At 38.1% G+C, this 25748-nt stretch overlaps 1 protein-coding gene across 1 annotated transcript in view; it reads left to right on the forward strand.

Annotated features, from left to right (window-relative positions):
- Positions 1–19929: 19929 nt before the first annotated feature.
- Positions 19930–25748, forward strand: part of EPC1 (enhancer of polycomb homolog 1) — a 54418-nt gene continuing 48599 nt past the window's right edge. The window contains exons 1-2 of the mRNA XM_063303452.1: positions 19930–20040; positions 20737–20952. The gene's annotated coding sequence lies outside the window, so the exon portion shown is untranslated. The remainder of the gene's footprint in view (positions 20041–20736; positions 20953–25748) is intronic.

Here is a 25748-nt window from a genome sequence, read left to right on the forward strand (position 1 = left end):
TTCTAACAGATGGAACCCACAACAAGCCTTTTCTGCTGGACCTGATGGGATGGGTAGATGTCACTGGGGAGAGGTGGTCCTTCAAATAACCCAGCCCCAGGCCTTTTTCTTTTTTTTTTGCAATGCCCTTTTCAACTTCTCAGTCTACCCTACAACTCTGGGATTTCCAAGGAGTCTCCATCCATTTACCAACCAGATCTGACCCAGTTTTCTTTTTTCAAGACCACAGCTGCTATGATCTGCCTTTATATTATAAAGAAGAGATAAAACATTCTGAAAAATGTACATCCATCTAAGTGATCAGCCATTATTCAACTGTTACTTGATTTGCTTTCCCATAAACTGCTGCACCCTCAATTAGAACCTAAAGATGACCTTTCCAAGCAGCCATAACCTATGATTGTTCAAACTTCCTCTTCAACTCCCAATCTGCATGGTTGGTTGTTGGATCTTAGCAAGAAAATAACAGATTCAGCAAAAAAAAATGTATTAAGTCTGGCAAATCCTTCTGATAGTTAAAGCCACATTCTCTGGCAATACCCTTTGTTCATGCCCACAGAAAAATCCACTAACCAAACCAAAAAAAACCCAACCCAACCCAAACCCTGAACTCTATGATGTATATACCCGCATGTTCTCTTTCTAACTGCAGCTTTTCTCTATCTTTCTATGAGCCCATATCTATATCTTGGTTTGATCTCTCCCTGCCCTTATCACTCTTTGCAGCAAGAGTCACTTGGCAAGTGGGTGCTCATATTAATTATTTTAAAAAAACAGAGATATTTAAGTATTAGAAATTGAGGTAGCCATTCTCTGTGACACTCTATGGAAGCAAAAGTTGGACTTTGAAGAAGAGGTGTAAGAAGAGTATTGATACTTTTGGACATTGGTGTTGGAAAAGACTCCTGAGGATATCATGGACAGCCAAGAAAACAAACAATTGGATCATCAAACAAATCAACCACGCAGAGTTCTCACTCGAGGCACAATGGAGGCACATATAGACATATACCAATCAAAACTCTCCTCTTTCCCCCTTCCAGAGCCCAAAGAACAGAAATAAAGCATTTCTTTCTTCTCACACCTAATGGTTGCATTTCCCAGAACTTGAAGTGAGAATTTGGGGTTTTTAAAATTAAATTGCTATTTTTTCAAGGGGGAGTGTTAAAAAAAATATTACATAGTGCTGGTACATTTTAACCTGCCCATAATGTTTGATACAACCTGTTTCCAAAATACTTATCTCTTATATACACAATGAAATTTCACCATTCTCTAATTATTCACTACTTTGGATTTTGATGCAATGGATTCTATCAGAGACTTTTCCAAGTAAAGCTTAATTTAAGATAAACCAGATATTATCATGCAATCTACCCAGTGAAATATTCACCAGATATTTCCATTGTTTAGCTGCTAATTTGGCTGCTATAAATACAAACTTAATTTTCACTTTATAGTTTCTTATTCTGGCCATCAAATATGCATAGCAAACCTAGTTTTGGAGAACTGAATCTTTTGTTTAGTTATATAAGACATTTCTCTAAATATATTCTTCCGAAACTCTAGTACTTTATTGCATTCCCACCATTTACAGCCTCAGCAGTATCTTGCTGAATATTGAGAAAATATATGTGAGATTCTTATTGGGGTTTGATGCCACCAACATAAAAGTTAAAGAGTTGACCAAATATAAAGGTGGGATAAAAATCTAATAACAAATAAATAAAATGTTAACGATTAACCTACCTCATGTAGATGTTTGGTAATATTCCTAAGCATATCCATTTCATTAAATATTCTATCTTTATTTGCTGATGAAAGAGACAGGGAATACTGTGTAACAGTTTCTTTGGGATCTGCAGGCAGTAAAACCATTGGCTCCTCTTCATATCTGTTCTTTCTTCCTTTCTTCCTTGTACTGGGAGATGAGATGGCAGCTGGGTTTTGTTTTATTTGTTTTGTTGCATTCATTGTGTTGGTTATATAACCTTTTCAAGAACACATAATAAAACTTAACACTCTAAACTATTAAAAGCTTTGAAAACATTATAAAATACTTTAAAATTTAATCAATAAAGTACTATATTTTTCGCCCTGAGGACTGTCCCAATAAATTTCCTGCATTCTGGAACGTTTATACCTATCCTAACATGCCATCTCTTTTAATGTCTTTGTTTTCTGTTTCTAAGCTGTATCAACAACACTTTTGAGCCTATCTAATATAATGGTTATATCACTTTTACTCCTAGAGAGCCAGTACTATAGTGGTTAAGGTGCAGACTAGGAGTGGGAAGAACCAGGTTCTAATCATCTGTTAGGCATGGAATACAACTGAATGATCTTGGGCCAGTCACTCCCTCTCAGCCATAATCAGCATCAGGCTCTGTAAAAAGCCAGCTGAACAACAAAACCTCTCACTGCATCATGCACTGATAGTTTTCCTATTTGAACTAGGTGAGCACAATGCAGAAACAGGTGACCTGCAACCAAATGCTAAAAAAAAACAAAAAACCAACTGCTTTTTAATGCTGCCCAACTAATTTTTTCTGTAATTAAGTAAAAGAATATAAATAACAGTTCCACATGACACTTAATGCATTGCATCAGCACTCTTCAATCACCAATTTCTCATATATTTCTAAGATTGGATATTATGCCAAAGAAATGCAATGTCAATTTAAAAAAAATAGATTCAAGAAAATAATTTAATACTTGTTCTGGTTAATCAGTAAACCACAATAGAGATGTAGAGGTTTTTCAGTTAATACTTCAATTAAAGTATTAATTTTATTTATTTCATTACCTCCATTTCTGTTTATATTACCTCTACACTTAAATTATTTTCTGGTTTATCTTGTTTTGTTTCTTGTACTACATTCATTATGGTACTTGGTTCCTGTTTTCCCTTTTTCATTTATTAATGATTTAAAAGGAATATTTTTAAATAATCTGCATTCATAATACATGCAACTCATTTTCAACACCATGCTGTCTTAAAAAAAAAGCTCAAGAGAATGAATCTTGATAGCCAATTTTAAATATAAATATTAATATTTTTCTGAATATGTATCATAGGGTTGTACATGTTTCAAAAATGATTAGGAAGAAGTGCTTCAGCTCATGAGAGAGCAGCACTACTATTCAATAAAGAAGACCAACCTTTTTCTAAGTTTTCATGCAAGCCTGAAAAAAATGCCAACCTTTCAAGATTTGTATTCATTTTAAGTAGCATCTTTTTTTTCAGACTCATACAGAAGCCTGAAAAAGTTGTTTTAATAAAAAGCAAAAAGTACTGTACTCATGTCAGATAAACAATTTCTTCCTAATCATTTTTACAATATGAACAACCCCAGTCCACAGCACATTAATCTATAATATTGCAATAAACTGATTACTACTTTCAGGTAATAATAAGTAATAGCAGTAAGCTAGGCACTTATCAGTACACTCAACAGTGTTAGTGCAATAATTCTACCTTTCTTACAATCTACTAACAGCTTTTTCTTCCTCTGTTCCTAATGTCATGTACAGTGCATCTGTGTTAATCTACTTATGAATCTGGCATAGAAACATCTATCAAGCAGAAAAGCAACAACACTTTGACATAAAGCTTAGAGTTTACTTCAGGCCCATTAGCATTCTAAACAAAACTAAGCTATTTATCTATGGCAGTATACCATAGATGTTTAAAAATATTTTATGGATTCAGTATGGCTAAGTAACCCTCAGATTCCCCACTGAAAATGAGCCAATGATACTTATTCTTTTATAGTACATGATACTATTAAAATGAACATACTGTATACTAAATTAATAGTCAACTTTATCTAACACCTTCAATCACTATTAAAAAAAATGTAAACCATGTAGCCCACTCCTAATCTTATTTTTGCACCAGTATATCAAATTATTATACCTATGACTACATAGAAAAAGTACAAGAAAAATAGAAGTTACAAAGCATTCTATTTTCCTATTGTTTTGGGAGTCATCCAAATTTTAAGAGTTTGTTTTAAGAATGATCAATACACTGTGCTTTGTTTCATACTTTGATCAAAATACTGTTATTTCAAGTGTTCTAGACTGTTTCCAACTGAAGAGTTGTCTTATATTCTAGCAGGATCGTTTAAAAAAAAAAGTTCCCCAGGCCAGTATTGATCAGTAGTTTCCCAGCTGCTCATGTACCTGCTACTATTGGCTTAGGTTGTGTTAGGTGGAATATTAGAGCAAAGCAGCAGCACATGACTCAGTAGGGAGTTATCTTTCTGACTGCAACAGCTGCTAGTGAAATACCCAAGAGAAGAGGATCAGAACTGCCCAAAGTTACCTAGTAAGTTTCCATGGCTGAGGGCAGATTAAACCTGAGTCTCCCCAGTTCTAATACAACAGTATAACCACTACAGAACACTTGCATACATTTATTCATCAAACGTAATATATCATTATCCTTATATATATTAAGTCCTTATTTTAAACACACAATCAAATCTAACATAGAAGAGGAAATGCTCAACAAAATAGCAACACATAGAATCCAGCTAATCTGCACCTTAGTCCTACCTTTAAAGTAACATACCTCTATCTGCAGAACTTTCTGCAATTATTCAGTAGCTTCTAAGGCAGGTTAGGTAAAGGTAAAGGTTTCCCTTGACGTAAAGTCCAGTCGAGTCCGACTCTAGGGGGCGGTGCTCATCTCCGTTTCAAAGCCTTGGAGCCGGCGTTGTCATAGACACTTCCGGGTCATGTGGCCAGCATGACTCACGGAACGCCGTTACCTTCCCGCCGAAGCGGTACCAATTAATCTACTCACATTTGCATGTTTTCGAACTGCTTGGTGTGCAGGAGCTGGGACGAGCAACGGGAGCTCACCCCGCCGCGCGGTTTCGAACCGCCGACCTTCCGATCGACAGCTCAGCGGTTTAACCCGCAGCGCCACCGCGTCCCTTAATTTAAAAGGAAATACAAACAAATAGGATTAAGTAACACATGTGACTGCTGAAACTGGAGTTATGCAATGGATAAATTGGCTGAGGGAATGAGGCAGCATCTCACTTTCTGGATGGTTGCATTATGCACTGCCCATTAACTGCATCATGATTTCCCAAATTAAGCCAGTTGCCTTAGCTCACATATCACAGTAAACCATTAATTAACTATATCAGCTAGTATAGTTAATTGCTCTGAGCCATAAACTAGCAATTATATTTAAACCTAATGCTATCAAAATGACACCTGGATACAAGCACACCTTCAGATAAAGTACATACAGAAATGAAAGTGACTATTGGTACAAGGAGATGGACGAGCTAAGTTATAACAGCAAAGACTTGGGCAAAGGCAAACTGTAGAACAGATCACTTGCTTACGTGCAAGCTCCAAGTTAAGGTAAAGGAGAGGAGGAAAGCCAACTTTCTTCTGGGGGGATGTCAATCTATATGGAGTGTGGGAGAGGTCAGGAAATCTGGCTGGAGGCTAAGATCAGAGAAATGATGAGCAGAAGTAGGTATGCCAAGGCATTGGGTTGGGTATTACAGGAGAACGAACAATTTGGTTGCGGTCTCCACTTCTAGATGTTCCTTTCCTGGATTCAGCAAGCCAAATTACAGGACACCTTGCCCTTAAGACTGCCGAGAGTGAATGCCAGGTCTCTACATAAGACATCATCCATCCACAATTTGGTGGTAGATGACTGCAGACCTGCTGGGACTTGATAGGAATATAACCCAAGATCTTTCCTCCCAAATTTCAGGTCCTGCAACAGCCATAACCCCAAAGCCAGGGAAGGTAGGTGGTGACAGTGATTCCAGAGAACTTGCCTGTGACTAGATATGCCAATCCAGAAATAACCAAATGTGAATGTCTTTATACAGAGCTAGACTGCAAGGACAAATTAGGGCTGGTTTTGATGTACCACCTACCTTGCTGTTGTGAGACTAGGCTGAAGCTGCCATTACCTAAAGATGGAACAGATATGTATGCAGAGAGGACAAAAGCCAGGAAACTTGTCTAAAAGATCCCTTCAGGGAGGCAGATAAAAAGGAAGCAAGTCATTAAGGAAACAAAGGAAAAATGTCACCTGAACCAGACAAAGGAAGTTGGGCCTGAGCACATGGAGAACCAACCCAATCCCATCTACAGCTACCGAACTTGTGAATCAACAAAGCAAGGACTTTTGGGGATAAAAGGAGTCCCAAAGCCCGCCTACTCCTAGAGTCATCTTTGGATCCAGACTTGGCAGCTTCTGTCCCTCTAGCTAGTGCCTGGCAGCTTAGTTGGACATGGGTTAAGTGTGGATGAGCATGTGTGTGTGTGCGTGAGAAAGAGCAATGTACCTTGTAACCAGTAAAGTTTTGCTGTTCCTTTAAATTCACTGGGTCTCTGTGTATTTCAAAGAACCTGTTGTGTCTCAGTGTTCGGTTGGAAGTTATTTGTGTGTGTCCCTAATTACTTCCCGGCTGTTGACCAGGGCTGTGTGTCTTGTCTGCCCAAGCCACATCTATCTGGAAAACCCAGGTAGAAGGCAAGGGGGGCTGACAAGATCCACGTGCCTCAACAGGTTGTGAGTCTGTGATTGACCATAAGCCGAACCAAGGAGCTTGTGTGTGTAACACTGTCCAGCAGCTGTTATTCCTGAGCTCCTTCATCTCATAGCAGAGCTGGTGGTAGAGTCTTCAAGCTTTTAGTGTTGGGTGGATTTCAACCTTTTGCCCTGGGGTGGGATTTGGTGGGCCTCAAGAATTTGTGGCCTCAGACCCAACTCATGTGGGAGATCATATGCTAAACCTGGTGTTCACATAGCTCATGATCCAAGGATGAAGAACATTATGATTAATCCTTCACAATTTCCAGATCATTTTCTGATCAAGGTGTGGACAGTTGGCATCCTGGAAAACTGTAAAGGTGGGAACTGGTTCAGGTGGTCTGTCTAGACACCTGATGAATCTGGAGGGTTTTCTGGAGAAGCTTCAGGATTTGCCCAGTGTTTTGGCAGACAATTCTGTCTCATGCCTAGTTGAGATCTTGGCCCTGATGCTGGACAACGCTGAATCCACTTTGCTTCTCTTTAATTGTTGATCCCAGAAAGCCCACTAATTTATCAAGAAGCTTTGAGAAATGAAACAATTGACGAGACGCCTGGAATTACCCTGGCAAAGCAACAGAAATGAATTATGATTGAGCACAGGTACATGACCAAGATCAGGATAACAAGGGGATACAAGTAGTGAAGCGTTTTTTGGTGTGTGTGGGGTGGGGTGCTGTTAGTGTGTCAGCAGATTCTTGCCCAGTGTGTGTTCAGGGTGACTTATACTGATTACAGACGAACAGATGGGGCAATACTTCTGCAGGTCACTGTGATATGTTTCTAAGAATCTTTCTGAATAAAACTAGTCATATGTATATTCCTGAGCCAGTGTAGTCTGAAGATTAGGGTGTTGGGACAGTCATTCAGTGAAAGTTCATGGTTGACAATGGATTTCAACCTGAGGTCAAATGCATCCTCAACCAAGAAATCTCATGACTTTGGGCCAATTATTCTCTTTTAGTCAAACTATTCCACAGGCTTGTTGTTGAGGATAAAAATGGGCACAGGGAGCTCTATGTATGTCACCTTGATCTCCTGAATGAAAGGGAAGATATACATCTAATAAATATTTGCTCAAGCTTGGATGCCTCTTGGGCAGACTACAGCAAGATGCATAAGATATATTACAATGTGATCTGGGACTCTTCTGGTCTCATGAAATCCAGGTAAATGGATAGAGTTCTCTGTACCATGAGGTCAGCTATCTGTGGGCTGGATCTATGACCAATCTTGCTTCTGTCAGCAGACTGTGAGTGGTTGTGGCTGAATTCATAAAGTGACCATCTTTTTAAGGTAGAGGTGCCACCAAACCTGAATGAGAAAATGGTGTATCCTCTCCTGAAGAAGCCATCTCCTTATCCAGTCATATTTGACAACTTCTGCCCAGTCTCCATTCTTCTCTTACAAAATTCTCAAGGATTTTGTAGAAGGTGGTAGGATGTCAGCTACAGATGAAACACATTATCTAGATTCCTTTTAGTCAGGGTTCAGACTTGGATATGCTACAGAAATAGTGGTGTGATGGACAACCATTGTTAGAATATAGAGGGGCTTCCGGGTGAGGAAAATGGCAGACTATGACATGACAGAGACCACGGCTGTGCAACTAACTTGGCTCAGTGGAGCCTCTCCAGACAAGGAGAGGCCAAGAGATCACCCAATTGTGCTCCGGAAGGCTGCTACTTGTGAGGAGACAGCAGGACTTGAAGGTTCTTGCAGTCAACCAGTGAGTCTGACACCTTTGGAGCTACAGAAGGGATAATGAACTCACAGCCTCAGTGGAATAAAAGGACACTGGGTTTGCTCAAAACCTCACTCTCTTAAACTCATTTGGAATACAACTATTTTAAAGTTAAGAGAGATCTTTGGAGCAGCAGAGTAATAAACCACCCAGTGACTGATCCTTCATTCCAGAATAAAGAAAAGAGCAAAAATAACAATTAAAAAAATTAAAAATAATGGCAAGAAGCTTAACAAGAATTTGATTTAAGAAAGTTTAAAACAGACTAAGGGGAATCAAATTTGAAATATTATTTGAAATATTAATTTATCAAAAAAAGGCTCTCCCTTACTTTTACTTTTGTTCCTGTCTCAGGAACAAGGGGATTAACCCAGAGATATTACAAAAAATGTTTGAGAAGTGGGGGAAGAACATATCTGAGTCTGCCAAAAGAGATTAGGTTACATTTGAAGGGAGAATGGGAGAAAGATTCGTAAACATGAATGAAGAAATGAAAGAAGAGGTAAAAAAAATATTGTAGAATCCATAGGATAATTGAATGGAAATTTTAGAAAGTAACACAGACATAATAAACAAAGAGATGGAAAAAGATTTAGACAACTTGGCACTACTGGAATTAAGAGAAAAAGAATTCTGCCCGAGATTTAGAGCAGTACCAGAGGAATCTGAAGATACTAGAGAAAAAGTTGTTCAATCTTTAATTTTTGGAATGGGATGAAGATGATATGGATGCAGAAGTAGATAAAAGTGTATAGGATCAAAACATGTTATGCTAAGTTAAGAAATGTACCAACAGATATTCTTGTGCACTTTGTCATGAAGAAGACAAGAGACCAGGTTCTACAACATTTTAACACCAGGCTGAAGATTAACAATTCAGATGTACTTAAATAAATTCCAATTAGAATACTGCATAAGAGAAAGACAGAAAGATTCTGAAGTACCCACAATGGAGGATTGGCTGGTGAAGATGACAGACCATGCAGAAATGGCAAAATGACTGTTTTGACTAGGAAGAAGACAAGTACATTTTTTAGTGACTACCCTTTGAGAGCCAGATTGGTGTAGTGGTTAAGGCATCAGACTAGAAACCGAGAGACCGTGAGCTCTAGTCCCACCTTAAGCACAAAGCCAGCTGGGTGACCTTGGGCGAGTCATTTTCTCTCTACCCTAGGAAGGAGGCAATGACAAACCACTTCTGAAAAACCTTGCCAAAAAAACTGCAGGGACTTGTCCAGGCAGCCTCCGAGAACTGGACACAACTGAATGGCTAAAAAACAAGAAAGAAAAGAAGCCCTTTATGGACTTTTGGCTGAAAGCGAAAAAAAATGAACTGGTGATTTATGGATCTGATAATTAGAAAAGGAAAAATGGGAAGAATTATGATGCAACTTTAAAGAGGGAGGATAGACAATAAATTTATTTGTAACTGCTGTAAAGAAGATTGGAAGCCAATCCTTTATATATTTTTGTTTTTCTTTTCTTTCCTCTATTTACTTTTTTTTTTACTTCACTTGCTCTGCTTTCTTTTTTTATTCTTTTTTCCACTTAAATTCATACTGTATTTTTGTTTTTACTGTTGTATAAAATCTCTCAATAAAAATTATATTAAAAAAACTCCCTAACCCAAAGGAGAAACAAATTAAACAAACATTCTTCACATTTCATTTTGGATTATAAACATAGTGACCACGTGCAGAGCACTGTTTACAAACCATACTTCCCTCATCTGTTTTAATTATGTTTTTAGGTCAACCATGTTGTTCAAGGCCTAAACAACCATTTCGGATCCTTTTAATCTAGATGCTATACCTATAGTTTCTTGTAACATCCAGGTTAAATGAATCCAAGACGACAGCTGCTTAAGATTCACACAATATAAGCTTGAAAGGTCAGACTGGTGATGGGGATATAAAAAATGGAGTTGTACACATATTTATCATTCACCATGACTTGCAAGCATGGCTACAGTTGCTTTATTTTAATTAAATAAAATTAATTACTTAATAGATAATAGTGATTTTTTGGACCAGTTTCAGGTATCTACTTAGCCATATTTACTGAATTCTTCCTCGATCAGGTATACTCCAGTTAGCCATTAGCCATACTGATTTGAGGTGGGGGGAGTCATAGATCAGTCTATCTAGAGGGAATCTGGAGCTGAATCCTCATCCTCATCAACCTCACAGGATAAGAGGGCAAATGGGAATTCAATAGGCAGGTTCACCCATCTTACTATATGATTGTAGTTTGGGCTAAACATGTTAAGGCATTATGATTTGTAAACTATAGCATATGATTTACGACGATCTGTGATTTAACCTCCAAACCATGCCTATCAAGCCATGATATAATATGTATTAATTCACTGGCAAAAATAGGCAGAGCTTTTTAAGACTCAAAAGCAAGCCTTTCAGGCAAGGTCCCCAGTAGTGACACATGTTGACCCCTCAGGGTGCAATAACTGAGGGCAAGTGGAAGGAAAGAAGGAAAGTCACACAGGCCTAAGTCCCACAAGGGTTTCTGCTCATGAACCTTCCTCTGCCCTCCCTTCCAAAACATGGCCGTGCACGTATATAGCTCTTGTGCCTTCTCCCCAGAAGAACCCCTTCCCCATGGCCATCTCATTTCTTCCCAAGCAGAAAGGAGCACCAGGGAAGCACTAACAGCAAGCTTCAGAGAAGCCACCAGATCCTAAGAGAGCTTCTTGGACACCGCATGCGCTGGCCTCTCCTCACCTCACTCCCACGTAATCCAGATGAGAGGAGGAGGAAGACTGGAAGAGAGGAGGCTGGTGGTGGTGCTGGGGCAACAGCTGCCTCAGAAGTGGCAGCTCAACCATTTCCTCCATTTGCATTACTCCTCTTCATCACTCATCACTTCTGCAAAGGTGCCACCCCCACAACCAAGTTTGTTGGAGGCACAGAACAAGCAGAAGCCCAGAATCTCTTTGCCCGTGGGCTGCACAGTGTCTGCCTCTCCTACTTGTATACCTGTGTATTTCTTGTATAAATTTTACCTTAATGGTTGGGACAACATATGCCTCTTTTCATAACCTGATAACCTATGATTAATTCTGGTTTACTATTTATCCTAGTTTCCTTGATTTGCACAATATAATGAGCCATAAACTAACCACTGACTAGTTAGCACAATACAATAGCCTAGGCTGTTGTGTGAGCCAGGCCTGAACGGCTAGCTTTAGGTTCAGTGAATCTTCTGAACCAAGAGAACTGGGATAATGAATTAGATCATAATTAACCTCGTCTATGCATCTGAGCCACGCAACACAGCCGCTGTATCTATGATTCCCTGTGATATTGCTTGTCGACTTCCACAGACCCACCTAGGCAAAAGCCGAGCTACCCTTTCCCTTTATGGTCAATGCTTTCCGAAAGCTGTTCAACAACCCGGGCGCCGCATCTCCCCCTGCCCGGTCTCCGCTTTCTCCAGCCGCCGCCTCGGGTGTTTCGTTGTTGTCTTTTCTAAGGAAAAGGCCGTTACCGCGAAGGAAGAAGAGCCGGCGGGCGTGGGATGGCAGGGCGGATCGCGGCCTTTACGTCATTAACCGTCATTCGTTTTGAACTAGAGCTCGAGTTATCCGCCTGCAGAAGCGCGCCGGATCATTGGGTGGCGCGCACGCGCTGTGAGAGGCCCGCTGCGGGGCGCGCGTGCTGCCTCTCGTTTTTACTCTTGGTGTGGCTGAAGGAAATGTAGCCATTAGAATCCGTTGTAATCTGTTAGCCATCATCCAAAAGTATCGTGGCAGAATAACGTATTTATTTAGGATCAGTTAAAATCATAAGAAAACAAATTAGAGTCGATTTCATCCAAAGCCTTCACTGGAGAGCAACATAAGCAAACAAAAGAAAATTAAAATGGTTAGGGAGTGGGGGATGTGGGACAGTATCTCAGCAACATCCCTTTTCCTAACGGCTTTCCTTCCGTATCTTTTTTATTATGTCTGTTTCCCATTGGAAACATTGAAAATTTGTTTTACATAATCTGTATTCCTGAGAAAGTGAGTGGAATTGCAGTCAATCATCAAATTCTCCTAATTCCCTGTTTAACAAATAGAGGGAAGACTTTCAATAATAATAAACTGTTCTCATTACATTTCATTTATTTTGGATTAGATTACTTAGAACAAGTTCCTATTATTCTAACAGGAGTTGCCTCCAGGAAAACAAGATTTAATCTGCCTACTAGGGGAGTCCATAAACAGGGCAAAATCAATATTATGGTAGAATCAGAAAGATGATATTTGAAAATTCTGTATTCTATCAAATTACCTATATGTAGGTAGATTTTATTTGACGGACTGCCTATGTGGAGACAGAATTTTACCAGCATCCTTACCAGCATCCTTCTTATGAGGAATATATGTGTGTTCAGCTAACTGTGTAAGCTGTAATTGTCAAGGAAAATAATAGCTTCCTTGTCTCAAGAGCTCCAAGGCTCTCCTGGGGGATACAGATGCCTAAGAATAAGTTGGAATGTGGAGGGCTGATAAGTACATGACAGGTATAACTTGGAAGATGGTACAAATGGAAGATAAGGGAAGGAAATACAAACCAGAACCAGCAGGAACCAGTAGGAGATAATACAAGAATGCAAGCATGAGCACATGAGGGATATCTTGTCCGAAGGTAACCGGACAGGTAATTGTAATGTTAAATTTCCCTCCCACTATTAGATAATTCCGCACCCAAAGTAGGGTCCAAAGTGGAATTTTACACCTAAAGAAGGGGAAGAATCCCTAAATGGTGATGGGTGTAGATGTAGTGTATAGTTAACATAGATAACACAAATGTATGCATGCCTATGTACCCTGTGACAGAAATTGCCCAATAATCATCTTATGCTTGTAACTGTATCTTATAGACAATGGTATAAAAGATGCTGTCAACTAACACAAAGGGTTTTCAGAGGAGAGACCCCCTTGTTACTTGAGCGCTCAAATAAAAGGATTATCCTATTTCTCGCTTGGTGTGTTTACTGGGACCCATACCAGGTTTAAAGGACTCGGGTCCTAAGCCATGATTTGCGGCCCTTCACCTATCACCCATGGCTTCTGCCCATCCAGTAAGATCAAGCACAATTGGTGTGCTTTGGGTCCCCTTGATTAAATAATGCCATCTATGGGGAGCAGGAAGCATGTCTTCTCTGATTTGGCACCTGCCCTCTTGAATAATATCCCCCCGCCCCCATGTTGTTCTGGAAATCTTTAAAAACTTGGCTGTTCTCCAGGCCTTCAGGTAGGATGCTTGTGGAGCATCACTGGTTATGTTTTCTGTTACAGGGCGTGGGTTTGTCTGTATACATAGGATTTTCTTTTTCTTTTTTCAAGGGTAAGCTGCCCAGAGTCATTCTGGAATCAGGTGACTTCTGAATCTGTTAAATAAATAAATAGAACTAGAAACAAAACAATAACAAACATCAAGAACAATAAACAGAATAACCAAGGCCAACCATTGCATATTGCATTCATTCCTGGACAGCCTGATCCCATGCTCTCTCCCATCAGTCCAGCAGGCCCCCAGCTTTTGAGCCTTCTAGAAGACCATAAAGACCTGATTCTTCACCCAGGCACTAGAGGAGAGTGATGAGAGCCTGTAGATGGTTGTTGGGGCATCCTAGAAGAACAACTGAGGCACCGAGTTGTTAGTTTTAGGTTTCATTTTTTTATGGTTTTCTGGCTTTGTAATTTTATTGTTGTTGTGAACTGCCCAAAGTCATGCTCTAAGATGGGCAGCCTTGCACATTTTTAAATGAATTAATGGATGAATGCCCTGGGGTTGGGGGGAAGAACCAAGTTTTCAGGACCTTACAGAAGACCAGCAGAATCTGAATCTCAGAGAAAATGCTGTTCCATAGAGCAGGTGCTGAGACACAGGAAGCACATGTCCTGGAAGCTGCCAGATTACATTGTTTCATAGAAGGGACTAAAGCATTGTGCTATGCCAGATCTCACAGGACAAGCAGAGATAATTGGAGACAGGTAATCTACAAATAACCTGCCCTGTGCCATGAAGGGCTTTATGGGTAACAACCAGCACCTTGAATTGCACCTGGAAGCTTATAGGGAATCACTACAGCCCATGAAGTACTGGTATTATGTGGTTTACTGAGGTGCACCCATAACTATTCACACTGCTGCATTTTGGACCAACTGGCCTTACAGTTGGACATAAGAAGCCAGACCAAGTAGTATGAGTAATGTATGATTTTTAAGCTCTGTCTAAAATTATTTCATTTTTGAACAAGTGACCATTTAAGTTGTAATTTTTTTTCCTAGTACATATTCTCAGTTCTTAAAAACTTAATTTCATCAACTGTAGCTTTTCCCAGCATGGAGTTAAAGGATTGAGAAGAGCTTTATCTGATAAAGTTTCCTTTGTCATGCAGCTGTTAAAGGAATTGATGGATAGTAATTTTTAAATCATTCACACAGCTATTACAGAGTTAGCACTTGCTGCAAATGGATTTGTCAATTCTCCCTGATACGATTATTCTCCTGTGCAATAGTTTTCAAGGTACAAAATGCCACCACAAGGAAAGCAACTCTTAGATGTCTCTCAGTTATCAAACATCCTTAAGGAGGAAAAATGGCAGCTCTATTTACAGGCTTCTGGAACTATAAAGACCCTCCAGGGATTAGCTAATTTTTATTAACATTGCATAGGATAAGTATGTACAACTAAAGACTGCAGTTGAAAATTTTTCACTGCAGCCTTCAGAGCCCTTCTAGAAGTTGTCAGCAAGGTATAAATCTTAATGTGACAAAAAAAAAAGAAAGAAATATTAAATATGTGGGGATAAGTATTAATTGTATTTAAATAAAATATATTGAAATTAAAATGAAATTTGTTTTAGCTTTTGAGCCACCCATTTCTTAATCTTAGAATCAAAGAATCATAGAGTTGGAAGGGAGCTATGAAGTCATAAAGTCTAATTCCCTGCACACTTCAGGATTCACAATACCATCCCCAATAGATTACTATCTAGGCTCCATTTGAAAACCTCAGTGAAGGAGAAAAAATCACTCCATGGAGTAACACTGGGTGACAGCACTGGTTGACAGCTCTTACTGTCATTAGGAAGACTATCTAATCAGTATCTACATCCTTGAAGTTTCATCCCAATCATCCTAATCTTACCCTCTGGAGCAAGCAAAAATAAGTCTGAATTCTCTACATTGTGATAGCCCTTCAGGTATTTGGAGACAGCTATCATGTCCCCTCTCAACCTTCTCTTCTGCAAGCTAAACATACCTTTGATGTGTGGTCCCAGGACGCCATTTGTAAACCAAGTGTAGCCCTCAGCCCAAATAAAAATGTGCACCCCTGGCACAGAGAACATATTGAAATTGAATTAAGAATCGATAAAGCAGCAGGTAAAGGCTATTTGGGCAGATGGGAGATGCTCCATAGAAATTCAGCAGTAAGAATTTCTGATAATGTTACCATATTGCTTAGAATTATTATATTTTTATTTTATTTGTACTCATTGGTATGCTGCCTATTCACAAAACTCTATTTCTACTAATTTTCTTATAATTAATTTATATTTAAATCTAACTTTAAAACATTTGTAAAATATCTACTTGATTCATTTCAGAAGTTCTTAATTAGAAAAAAATCCTAGGATCTATTTTTTGTGTTTGTTATTTTCAGACAAATTGAATTTGTGATGATACAGTCTACTTTAAAAATGATAAATTATCACAGACTTCTGTGCAGGGAATTCTCACAAAACAAATGCAATACAGTATAAACTATCAGTGTCTGGTCCTTAAGAATTGCTTCCCATTCTAAGGAAGTAATTCACTGACCATCTTCCTTGTAGCAGTAGGCATAGACCTATAATTAAACCTTACCTCCAAAGGTCACAGTGTACCTTTTAAAAATGGAATATACTTCATTAAAATAAACAAAAGCTATTTTGATAATATTGAATTATGTTTATAATGTCACAAGCATGATACTGAGATAGGCTCAGGAGATATGTCTATTGTTATAGTCGTATGTTTATAAAGTATTTGTAGTATGTTGTTTGTGCAATCTTGACTCCTTTGGGAAGAAGATAATTTATAAATATAAATTAAATGTACAAATAATATACTATCTTTTTTGTTTAAAAATTGTCTGTATAGTGGTATAAAAACAAAGAAATTAAATAACAAAGCCATAACTGATAAATCACAGCACAGCAACAATTGGAAAACAGAATTGAAGTCAGACAGTGGCTTTATTCATGCATTGTGCTCAATCATGTTGTATTAATTCACTCATTCATTCATTCATCTGATTTATATAGCCACAAACAAGCAATTCTGGGCAGCTTACAACAGGTTAAAACATAATAAACCTAAAAATAATTATAATCACGCCTCAGATAAACTTCAGTGTCAATGATACTGCCACTGCCCAAATGTTCTGCTCCTTTGTCTTTGTTATTTATTTATTTAATACACTGCTATACTCCATATGGGCTCGTAGTAATGTACAATAAAAAAACTAAAATGAACATAACAGAAATAATTCTTAAAATGTCAAACTTTTAATAACTTGTATCCAGTAATAAAAGGTACCAATGACAGATCTTAAATATTCTAAATAGCTCTGTTAGAACCATGCAGATTTCTGGATTTTGCTCTCTCACAGATCTCACAGGGTGGAAGTTCCTTCAATACCTAGGCCTGAAATGCAGGCACTAGACAGGTACAATCTGTGTGAAGCAAATGGTCCAGGTAGCAAACCATATTGGGCTTTAAAGGTCAGAAAGAGTACTTTGAATTGTAGCTGGAGGCTTTTTGGTAATAAATGCAGAGCACACACTAGTTCAGTATTATATGTACATAATGGCTCCTACCAAACAACAAACTGGCTACTCAGTTTGGACCAACTGTGGCTTCCAAGTATTTTCAAGGGCAGCCGCATGTACAAAAGTAATAAATAGCTACAGAAAAATACAAATGCAAAAGGTAGCTATTCTAATGCTTTTAAGAAAATGCCATTATCACCAAATTCTGAAAGGCCAATGAGTGCCTGCCTGACCAAAAGAGGGAGTCTATTCCAAGGCATGGGGTCAGAAGTGAGAAACATTGTCTGCAAAAGTCTGCCCCTTTTATCTCCCAAAACTGGGGGACTGTGAAAAGATTTTGTTGCAGTGCATGCTCAGGCAGATTGGACAGGTCTTGAAAGTACCAAGATGCCAAGCTGTATAGGGTTTTATAAATTAAAATCAGTACTTTGAATTGCACCCAGAAATTTACTGGCAACCAACGTAGCTGCTGCAATATCAGTGCTGTATAATTATTGCAACCTTGATTCATCAACATATGAATTGCTGCATTTAACACAGGGAGTAACAATAGTATAATGAGCAAACAGCCTACCCCTCCCTCCCTTCCTTTCTTAAGAGCATGCTGGCTAGGGAATTCTGGGAGCTGAAGTTGCCAAGATTGAAAAACACTTCTTTAGATCATTAAGAAATGAAACAGAGTAAGGCTGAATGTTAGAAAGTTCCATAAGAAATGGCACAAATATTAAAGCCTTGAGTAACCACAGTATGGATTTCTATTGGCCCAAGTTGTGAAAGTTATAAACCCAGACATTTCAAGGGCACCATATTGTCTACCCTCCTGTTTTCCAAAACAGGCCTGTAACAAAGTTATGTAAAGAGATTGAAATCTTTGATTAAGGTAATTTTACAGTAGTGAACTAAATATATAATGAGAAAATATATAGGAGGATTTTAGGGGAAGCATCTTTTTAAATTTATTTATTTATTTATTTATTTTCTATTTTAAGATTTAAAATTTGTTAATCCAATCCAGAATAAAATTGAGAAGCATGGGCTACTATTAAGGCTGCCTGTTTGACTGATGACCAAAGTCAGAAGTACTTCATAGGATACATATTTCAGATCAATCTGTATCAGACAAATCAGTTTACTGGCAACTATCCCTCTAACATTACTAGGCTGAAAGAAAGAGAAGCCTCTCATTCTGCATCACTGTGCAAGTATCACTTGATCAAAGACATCTTTGGGCAATACCATTTTCTGACTTTCCCCAGTCATAACTATTTGGGGCTGATGAGGGACAGTTTTTTTGAACTGAAATGCAATTGCAGCCTAGGTTGGATGGAAACTAAGAAAGTTGCTTGAGATGCAAGGACACAAATGGGGCCTGTACTGCTTTGGAAAAGCACTTTTGAGATTAGTCTGATAAGGCAGAATCATAAAGCATAATTTTTTTTGTAACTGTATTGAAATAATGTAAATTAGGGTGATTTAATTTAAGTTTCTTAGTTTCACCAGTAAAGTTAAACTATTTTCAATATAAACACATTGGTTATGTGGTTTGTGGTTTACACTGTACAGCAATGCCATAATATAAACAAGTCAGGCTTAGTCTTTTAAAGGAAACAATGTCATCACTGGTTTATACTTGCTATTAAAGAAAGCAAGAAGGGGAAAGAACAGGATCAGCTGGGTGGGTTTGGGTTAGTTAGGGATCAGAAGAATGATGTGGGAATGGCAAAGGAGGTTACCAATGAGAAGACCATGATGGTGGGTGGTGGCAGGCTGCACAAGATCACTGGTGGGAATGGAGAGGGTTCCATGAAGTCAATATTCCTCTGATCCTGGAAAAAAAACCTTTAGCTCCTCCTCCTTGCCACACTGAATCCAGGTTCAGTCTGCTTCAGTGGCAACAGGGTACTGAGATAGAGACTTGGTGGTGAGGACCTATCAACAAATGGCAAGCAGCCCATTTCAGCCCCAGGGCAAAGAAAGTGTGAGGATGAGCCCTAAAATCAGGAAGGTCAAGATGGTGGGCATTTGTCAGGCCTGACTCAAGGTTACATAAGTCCTAGAGTGGGGATCTGAACAAAGATGTCAGTAGTTATATAGCAATTCTAATTGCATTTTAGGATTGGCCCTTTTAAATGTCAAGCTGCAAATGTAGTGTGTACAGTAACATTTAGAAAGTTCAGTGCTCAGGTATCCCTACCTTTGGAGTTCTGAATCACCTGCCTTGTGCACTAAATAATTCGTTGAAAAAGTGAAAGGAGAAGGAAAGATTGAATTTGTCCGATTTGCCATTTGGTTTTTTTCCTTTATTAGGCCAAGGATTTCGCCTACGTTTTTTACCAGCTCCTACAGCAACCGAGTACCTGATTCAGCTCACAAATGAAAACCCAGGGCATCAAATTTCTCAGCACTCTTAATTGGAAAGCCTGCCAATGTAGGTGAAAGACCTTATACATATGTAAAGCAGGAAGTTCAAATTACAGAGCCTGTAGAGTCCTAATGATTGATGGCTGGTTTTGAATAACGGCAAAAAAAAAGAGAGGGTTCCTTGCAGATAGGGCAGGGCTTTGTGGGAGCCCCGCGCCCTTCCAATGACAAGTGCAGCTCGAGCGTCCATTGTACTTCGAGTTCTGATTTCTTTTGGGTTTCTGCCTCTTCTCGGAGGCCGCGAGAGGGATATGTGCGTGTGTATGTGTGTGAGTGAGGGGGGGAGAGGGGCACGGTGGGAGGATCCAAAACAACTCGATGCCACAGCCATTTTGTTTGTGGGCAGCATGGTCGAATTCTGTCAGTCAGTATAAGGAGGGGTTTTTAAATAGTCTTTGTGGAAGAACGATGCCTATCACAAAGGGTGTATCTGTTGAAATGAATATCCTTAGCTCGCTCTATGACGGTAGGTATACGGCTTGGCGAGGAAAAAAAATGAAAGCCGTTCTTGCTCCTTGGATAATCTCTCAATATCCCCATCAAATCCTAGATTTTGTTTCGAGCCTAACCAGATTTTTTAGGAGGTGTACCATTCAGCAAAGTATTTTGTGGGATCACTTCAAATTCCACCAGGCGTTTAGACAACGGGTGGGGGAGGGAGCAAGGTCAATGAATGCGTCTCTTAGTTGAACGTAATAGGTAACGAAATCTTCAAGGTGGGAAGGGAAAAAAACACCAAAATCCCTGTATGGAAACTGGTGGGGTTTGTGCGTGCGTGTGTGTGTTTGTGTGTGTGTGTCCGCCCGCGCGCGCTTTTCTCTACCCCTCTTCCCCCCCCCCCCTACCCAAGGACAGTTGATAATCTGAAGGAGACTTAGAAAAGCTTTTGAGCTCTTGTTCGGTAGGATCCCCAAATATGAAGCCTGGACATTTGGTGGTTGGCTGCGCTGGGGTGTGTTTTAAAAGACTGTATAAAATGGCACACTGCATTTCTGCATTTTTTCCAGGCTGCAAGGGAGGGCGAGCGGGGGATAGTACAGACTGTGTAGGGACACTGCCCTCCCAACCAATCAGAACACGCCTGTTTGCCATTACAAAGTTGTTAACCCCAGAGTCTTCTGGCTCCTGCTGCCTTTGCTTTTAATCTTTGGATATTTCTCAGGTTTACTCGAATCCCCCCCGCCTCGCCAGATATTGAGAAAAACCCTTCGGAAGCGACTGCCGATCAAGGGAAAGAGTCTCGCTTTTCATTTGCAAAGATTTTTAAAGATGTTGGAGAATTCTTTCGCTGCGTGGAGCTGGTTGATTGCAAGCGAGAAACTATACACAGACTATTTTCTTACAGTCGTGAAGAGGCAGCTGGCTGCTTCCTTTCGAGGTAAGTTTTCTAATCCTTCTCACACATACACACAAATATACACAAACACTCATATAAAGCGTCGAAATATTTCTTACGTGCATGAATCGAATATAGACTTAGTTTTTTTTCCTTTAGATATGAGCGCTTTTAATTAATTATGACAAACGTTTCATTATTTTTTGACCATTAAGAACAATTGTGTTACTGTCGTTATGGTGAATAAATTAGACCCTTATATTGTACTTGAGCCTTTTATGGAACTGCCAAGAACGCAGATCTTTTCAAGGTGGAGTTGGAGTCTCCAGTGAGGATAATTAGGTCCGGAGCAGAATGTATATTTTTACAAAAGAGGAACAAAATACATTGATAGATAAAGAAATGTGTTTGTTTATTTGAGTTTGAGATTAATTGGGGAAAGGCTACTTGGATTGGTTTGTTGAAAACTATCCAAGAAAACTGCCCTTCGTGTAATGAAGGAGATTGATATAACAGGGTTTATATTAAGTTATGTCTGTTACTAAACACTGGCCTTTTTATTCACCAATCAGCTCCTTTTTGGTCACTTGTCCTAAAGCCTTTTATATAAAGAATATGAATGACGGTACTTCATTTAGGTGTGTGTTCTTTTGAGAAGGTTCATTTAGGAGACATTTTGTAATTTGGGGTATTTTTTTAGGCTTTTTTTATTTGTACACAGTGGGAAATCTTTTTTGTTTTGTATTGATCTGTGTTGGTGGCGCTGTGGTGCTCCTAAACAATTTATGTTCGTTTCCCCAAGAAAAGAGGGGGGTAGAGAAAGGTGGGGCAAGATTTGATCTATTGTATCATAATTGCTTTTTTTCTTCCAACAAATACAGCTTTAAATATTAATACATGCATCATAGCTTGGATCATGTACAATATATATACAATAATCAATATACGTGAAGTTCAGCGTACAGCATAACAGACGTGTCGTCACAGTCCTTTGTTGTTCTGTGAGACTAGAGGCAGGGTTTGGATTTTTGTTTCTTGCTTTAAAAAATCTAAGGTATGTGGAGAACTAATCCATTCTTTGGTCATGGTTTTCTCTTCAAAAAAGATTTTTAATAGCTAAAACCAATTTTATATTCTCCATAGAAAGTGACTGTTTTTATTGTGTTATTGATTCATTATCAGATAAGTGTTTTTCATAATACTTGGCATAGTCTTAAACCTTTTCTTTTTTGTTTAAAAGGGTGAAAAGCACTAGCAAATAACAACAGTCTGGGACTGGCTTTTTTTTAGAAATTGTGTGTATTATTTTAAAAATGTTCTGTAGCTAGTGCATGTTTTAATTAATTATGGAAATAAAGCTGAAAAAGACAAAGATGATGTAAACTTAAAAATTAAGTAGTTTTTCACCTATTTTGAGTACAATATATACATACCATATGTATACACTTATATACATATATTAAGGCTCAATTACCTGTTTCCTGCAAACATTTGTAAACTTACACAGTATAAACAAAAAAATGCAAAAAGGCTGGAAATATATATGTATACATGATCAATTCATAAAAGGGTTTACCTTATGAATATAGTTTGAAATGATCAAAATATCTGGGAAAATGCAACAGGTTAAGGAATCTATTAAAGTATAGTGAAGGAATGAATTATTTTTCTTTTTTCTTTTTCATTTCTTAGTGTGGTTAATGTGAAGTTCATTGAATAATTTATATAACTTATATGGAACACACTTTTAAACAGAGGATGCTGTGTATGTATAAAAATACTAGAACTAACATCAAACATCTTCCAAAATAGTTCTTTCTTCATACTGAAGCTACATTTATTTACAGAGTAAATGCCATACTGTAGAATGTATTTGATGGTTTCAGAGTTAACGCTAGTTAGATCATATTATTCCCAGTTAAACCACATAGCTAAATTCTAGAATAAGGATTTATATTGTTTAGTTGCATATTTAGCTTATTAAAGCTATTTTTATTTAAGCATATGAATAAAAATTGTTTCTACTAAGCAGAATATGCTTTCATCGATTATGGCCTCACTATATAATAACAATGGCTCTTTGAAAAGACCAATCATGGATGTTCTCTTACAGATCTAGGAATGCAACTCATGCAGCTTCCATCTCAATAAAATGTGGCAGTGCAGCATATGATTGCACCATACAGTGAACAGCTACCTTAATATATGGGTGCAGCCCCTACAGCACAATTGCTTGAAGGAAAGGTGTTTAAATGTGCCATGTTTGGCTTTGGAAAATGAGTTTGTTATCCAGGTTTAGGTAGAGACGTCTGTTTACTCACCACCCTGAATGCATCCTGCAGAAAAGATTGCATTCAAGAGATGATACCAAAGTGTGCAAAAAGGTAGAATTTTGCTCTTTGTTAAACCTATATGCCCTTTCATTCTTCAGAGAGTGCAGAGCAGTATATGAAAAAGACCCCATAACTTACTGGCAGATTATGTTTTACATGTTTTTAAGAACAGAGATTTATTGTTAAATCCTTTTAAAAATCCTTAGTTATTAGGACTGCAAAACATTTGGAATTGAGACTTACCGTGAGTTTAGTCTAGTACTGGCCACTAAGGTAAAACATCTTAATGTGGAATATGTTCATAGCTATGTAACATTTAAATGAGTTAAATCAGGTATTTCTTCAAGCTATTTATTTCAGCTATGTCATTAAACTACAATTAGTAGACCCTTGACTGATATGGAGCTAAAAGCCTTTTTCCAGGTGGAATAGTAGAAAAGCTACATTTACTAGCAAATGCAACTGAAAAAATAATTTGTCCAGTTTATTACTTCACAAATAATCCCACATAAATTACTATCCTGCATTGTTTTACATCATGTTAGGCTGAATTATATGATGTAGTGATTACAACTGACATGGCGGCTACACTTGTGATGACGAGAATGAAGAGGGGAAATTGTCAAACTGACTTGATACATAATGTTGGGTAAAGATTGATAGGATAGTTCATGAACAGCTCAGAAAAGGAATTTAAACCAGGCAGTTCTAATGGATTGTTGTGGGTGTTTTTTCAAGGAGAGGTATGAGTAAAATGGCACAGGGCTCCAGAGTAAATGAATTTGCAGAACAAAACAGTGGATATGACAGAAAGGTGAAAAACTATTGAAAAGGACTAGAAACTTGAAGGGTATTAAAAACTAGCTAGTGTAAAAAACAGAAAAATTGTGATTTTTAAAAGTTGTGGTAAATAGTACTTTAAGGCATGTATTCTAGATATGGCAGGAGAAGAAATCCAGGAAGTGAAAGTTCTGTTTGGGCAGAATTTAATTTAAACTAGAGGCTGCCATGGTTCACATTTCATAGCACTTGGGAGTTAGAGTTTAGCTTTCCTTCTGAATGACCACAAATGTGTCTGCACATATCTGAGATTCTAGAATAGGACTTTTAATGTAAAAATGTGATGTTATTTGAAAAACTTGTTATGTCTTTTGTTACCGCATTAGTACTTCTACTATAGGATTCCAGCTTTTGTATTTTTTTAATCTGATGAAATTCTATAGTTATATATGCTACTGTTTTTGAAGATACTTTTTTTTCTGAATAATGGTCAATATTTATTTTCTGAACTGAATTGATGGAAGCCTTAGTTCAAGGAATGCTTCAAAGACTAATAATACTTGCATTGGTAAAATGAACAATTGATGCTTTTCAGGTGCCATTTTGTATCTGCTCTGAGTCATATACAATAAAATAACAAACAGTAGATTATCCTGAGTTGTCATTTCAAAATGACTAGGCGTAGATATTTCAGATTAAGGCAGAACAAAAGAAAAGACATACAGAGGGATCCATCTAGCCATAACTCCTCCGAGCATTTAACAACCAGAGTGTCAGACTGGCACTTCTGGCATGAGCTTGTCTCCTCTGGTCATTTTTACTAATATTTTGGGTGATTTAATTCAATAGCTCATAAGTAAGGTAGGAGATAAATTGCAGTTCTGCTAGTATTCAACTCATAAATATAGTTCCATTTTCACTATTAACTTAATCAAAAGAACATTACAGTGCAATCTTATAATATCTTCTCAAGAGTTAGTTGCATTGCGTTCACTAGAACTTACTTCCAGATAACTCTTTGTGGAACTGAGGCTTCAGACTCTCCATGCACTCCAAGAGGAAGCCTGTACACTCCTGTTCCTTCATGTACAGAGATGAGTAGAAAGGTTAAAAGGTTCTTAGATGCATATTCCCACTGGATTTAACTTTCTATTACTCAATCCTGAAGAGCATTTTATTTCCTAAATTTTTAATAATGAGATCATTCTGTAACTCTTTATAATAAAATTCTGCTCAATTACATTGTTGGGTTCAAAATGGCTGCAAATGCAGAAGGAATATCTGTTCACATTGAAAGAGCCTATGTTGCTTTTCTTCTTAACTAAATACAGTAAGTGTGAATGTGAGTGACAAGCTCTGGTACACTTAATCCAAGTAATCAAACACTATATGAGATGCAACACTACTTGGATCATTCTTTGTTCCATAAATACAAAATTTTATGTAGCAGTGGGAATGTGCAAATCTGTATTCCTCAGAAGCTCAATTTTTAATACTCTGTTTTATATTGCTATGGGAAAAAACAAGGTACTAAGCATGCCTGTGGAAGAATCTTTATTGGTCAAATATTGTAATGTCTATGCCAGCGGTTCTCAAATATTTTGGTCTCAGGATCCCTTTACATTCTTAAAAAAGACCCCAAATATCTTTGGTTTATGTGGGTTACATCTATTGACATTTACTGTACAGTATTAGGAATTAAAACTGAGACATTTTAAAATATTT

The sequence above is a fragment of the Candoia aspera genome, chromosome 4, assembly GCF_035149785.1.
Source record: "Candoia aspera isolate rCanAsp1 chromosome 4, rCanAsp1.hap2, whole genome shotgun sequence".
Taxonomy (NCBI): Eukaryota; Metazoa; Chordata; class Lepidosauria; order Squamata; family Boidae; genus Candoia; species Candoia aspera.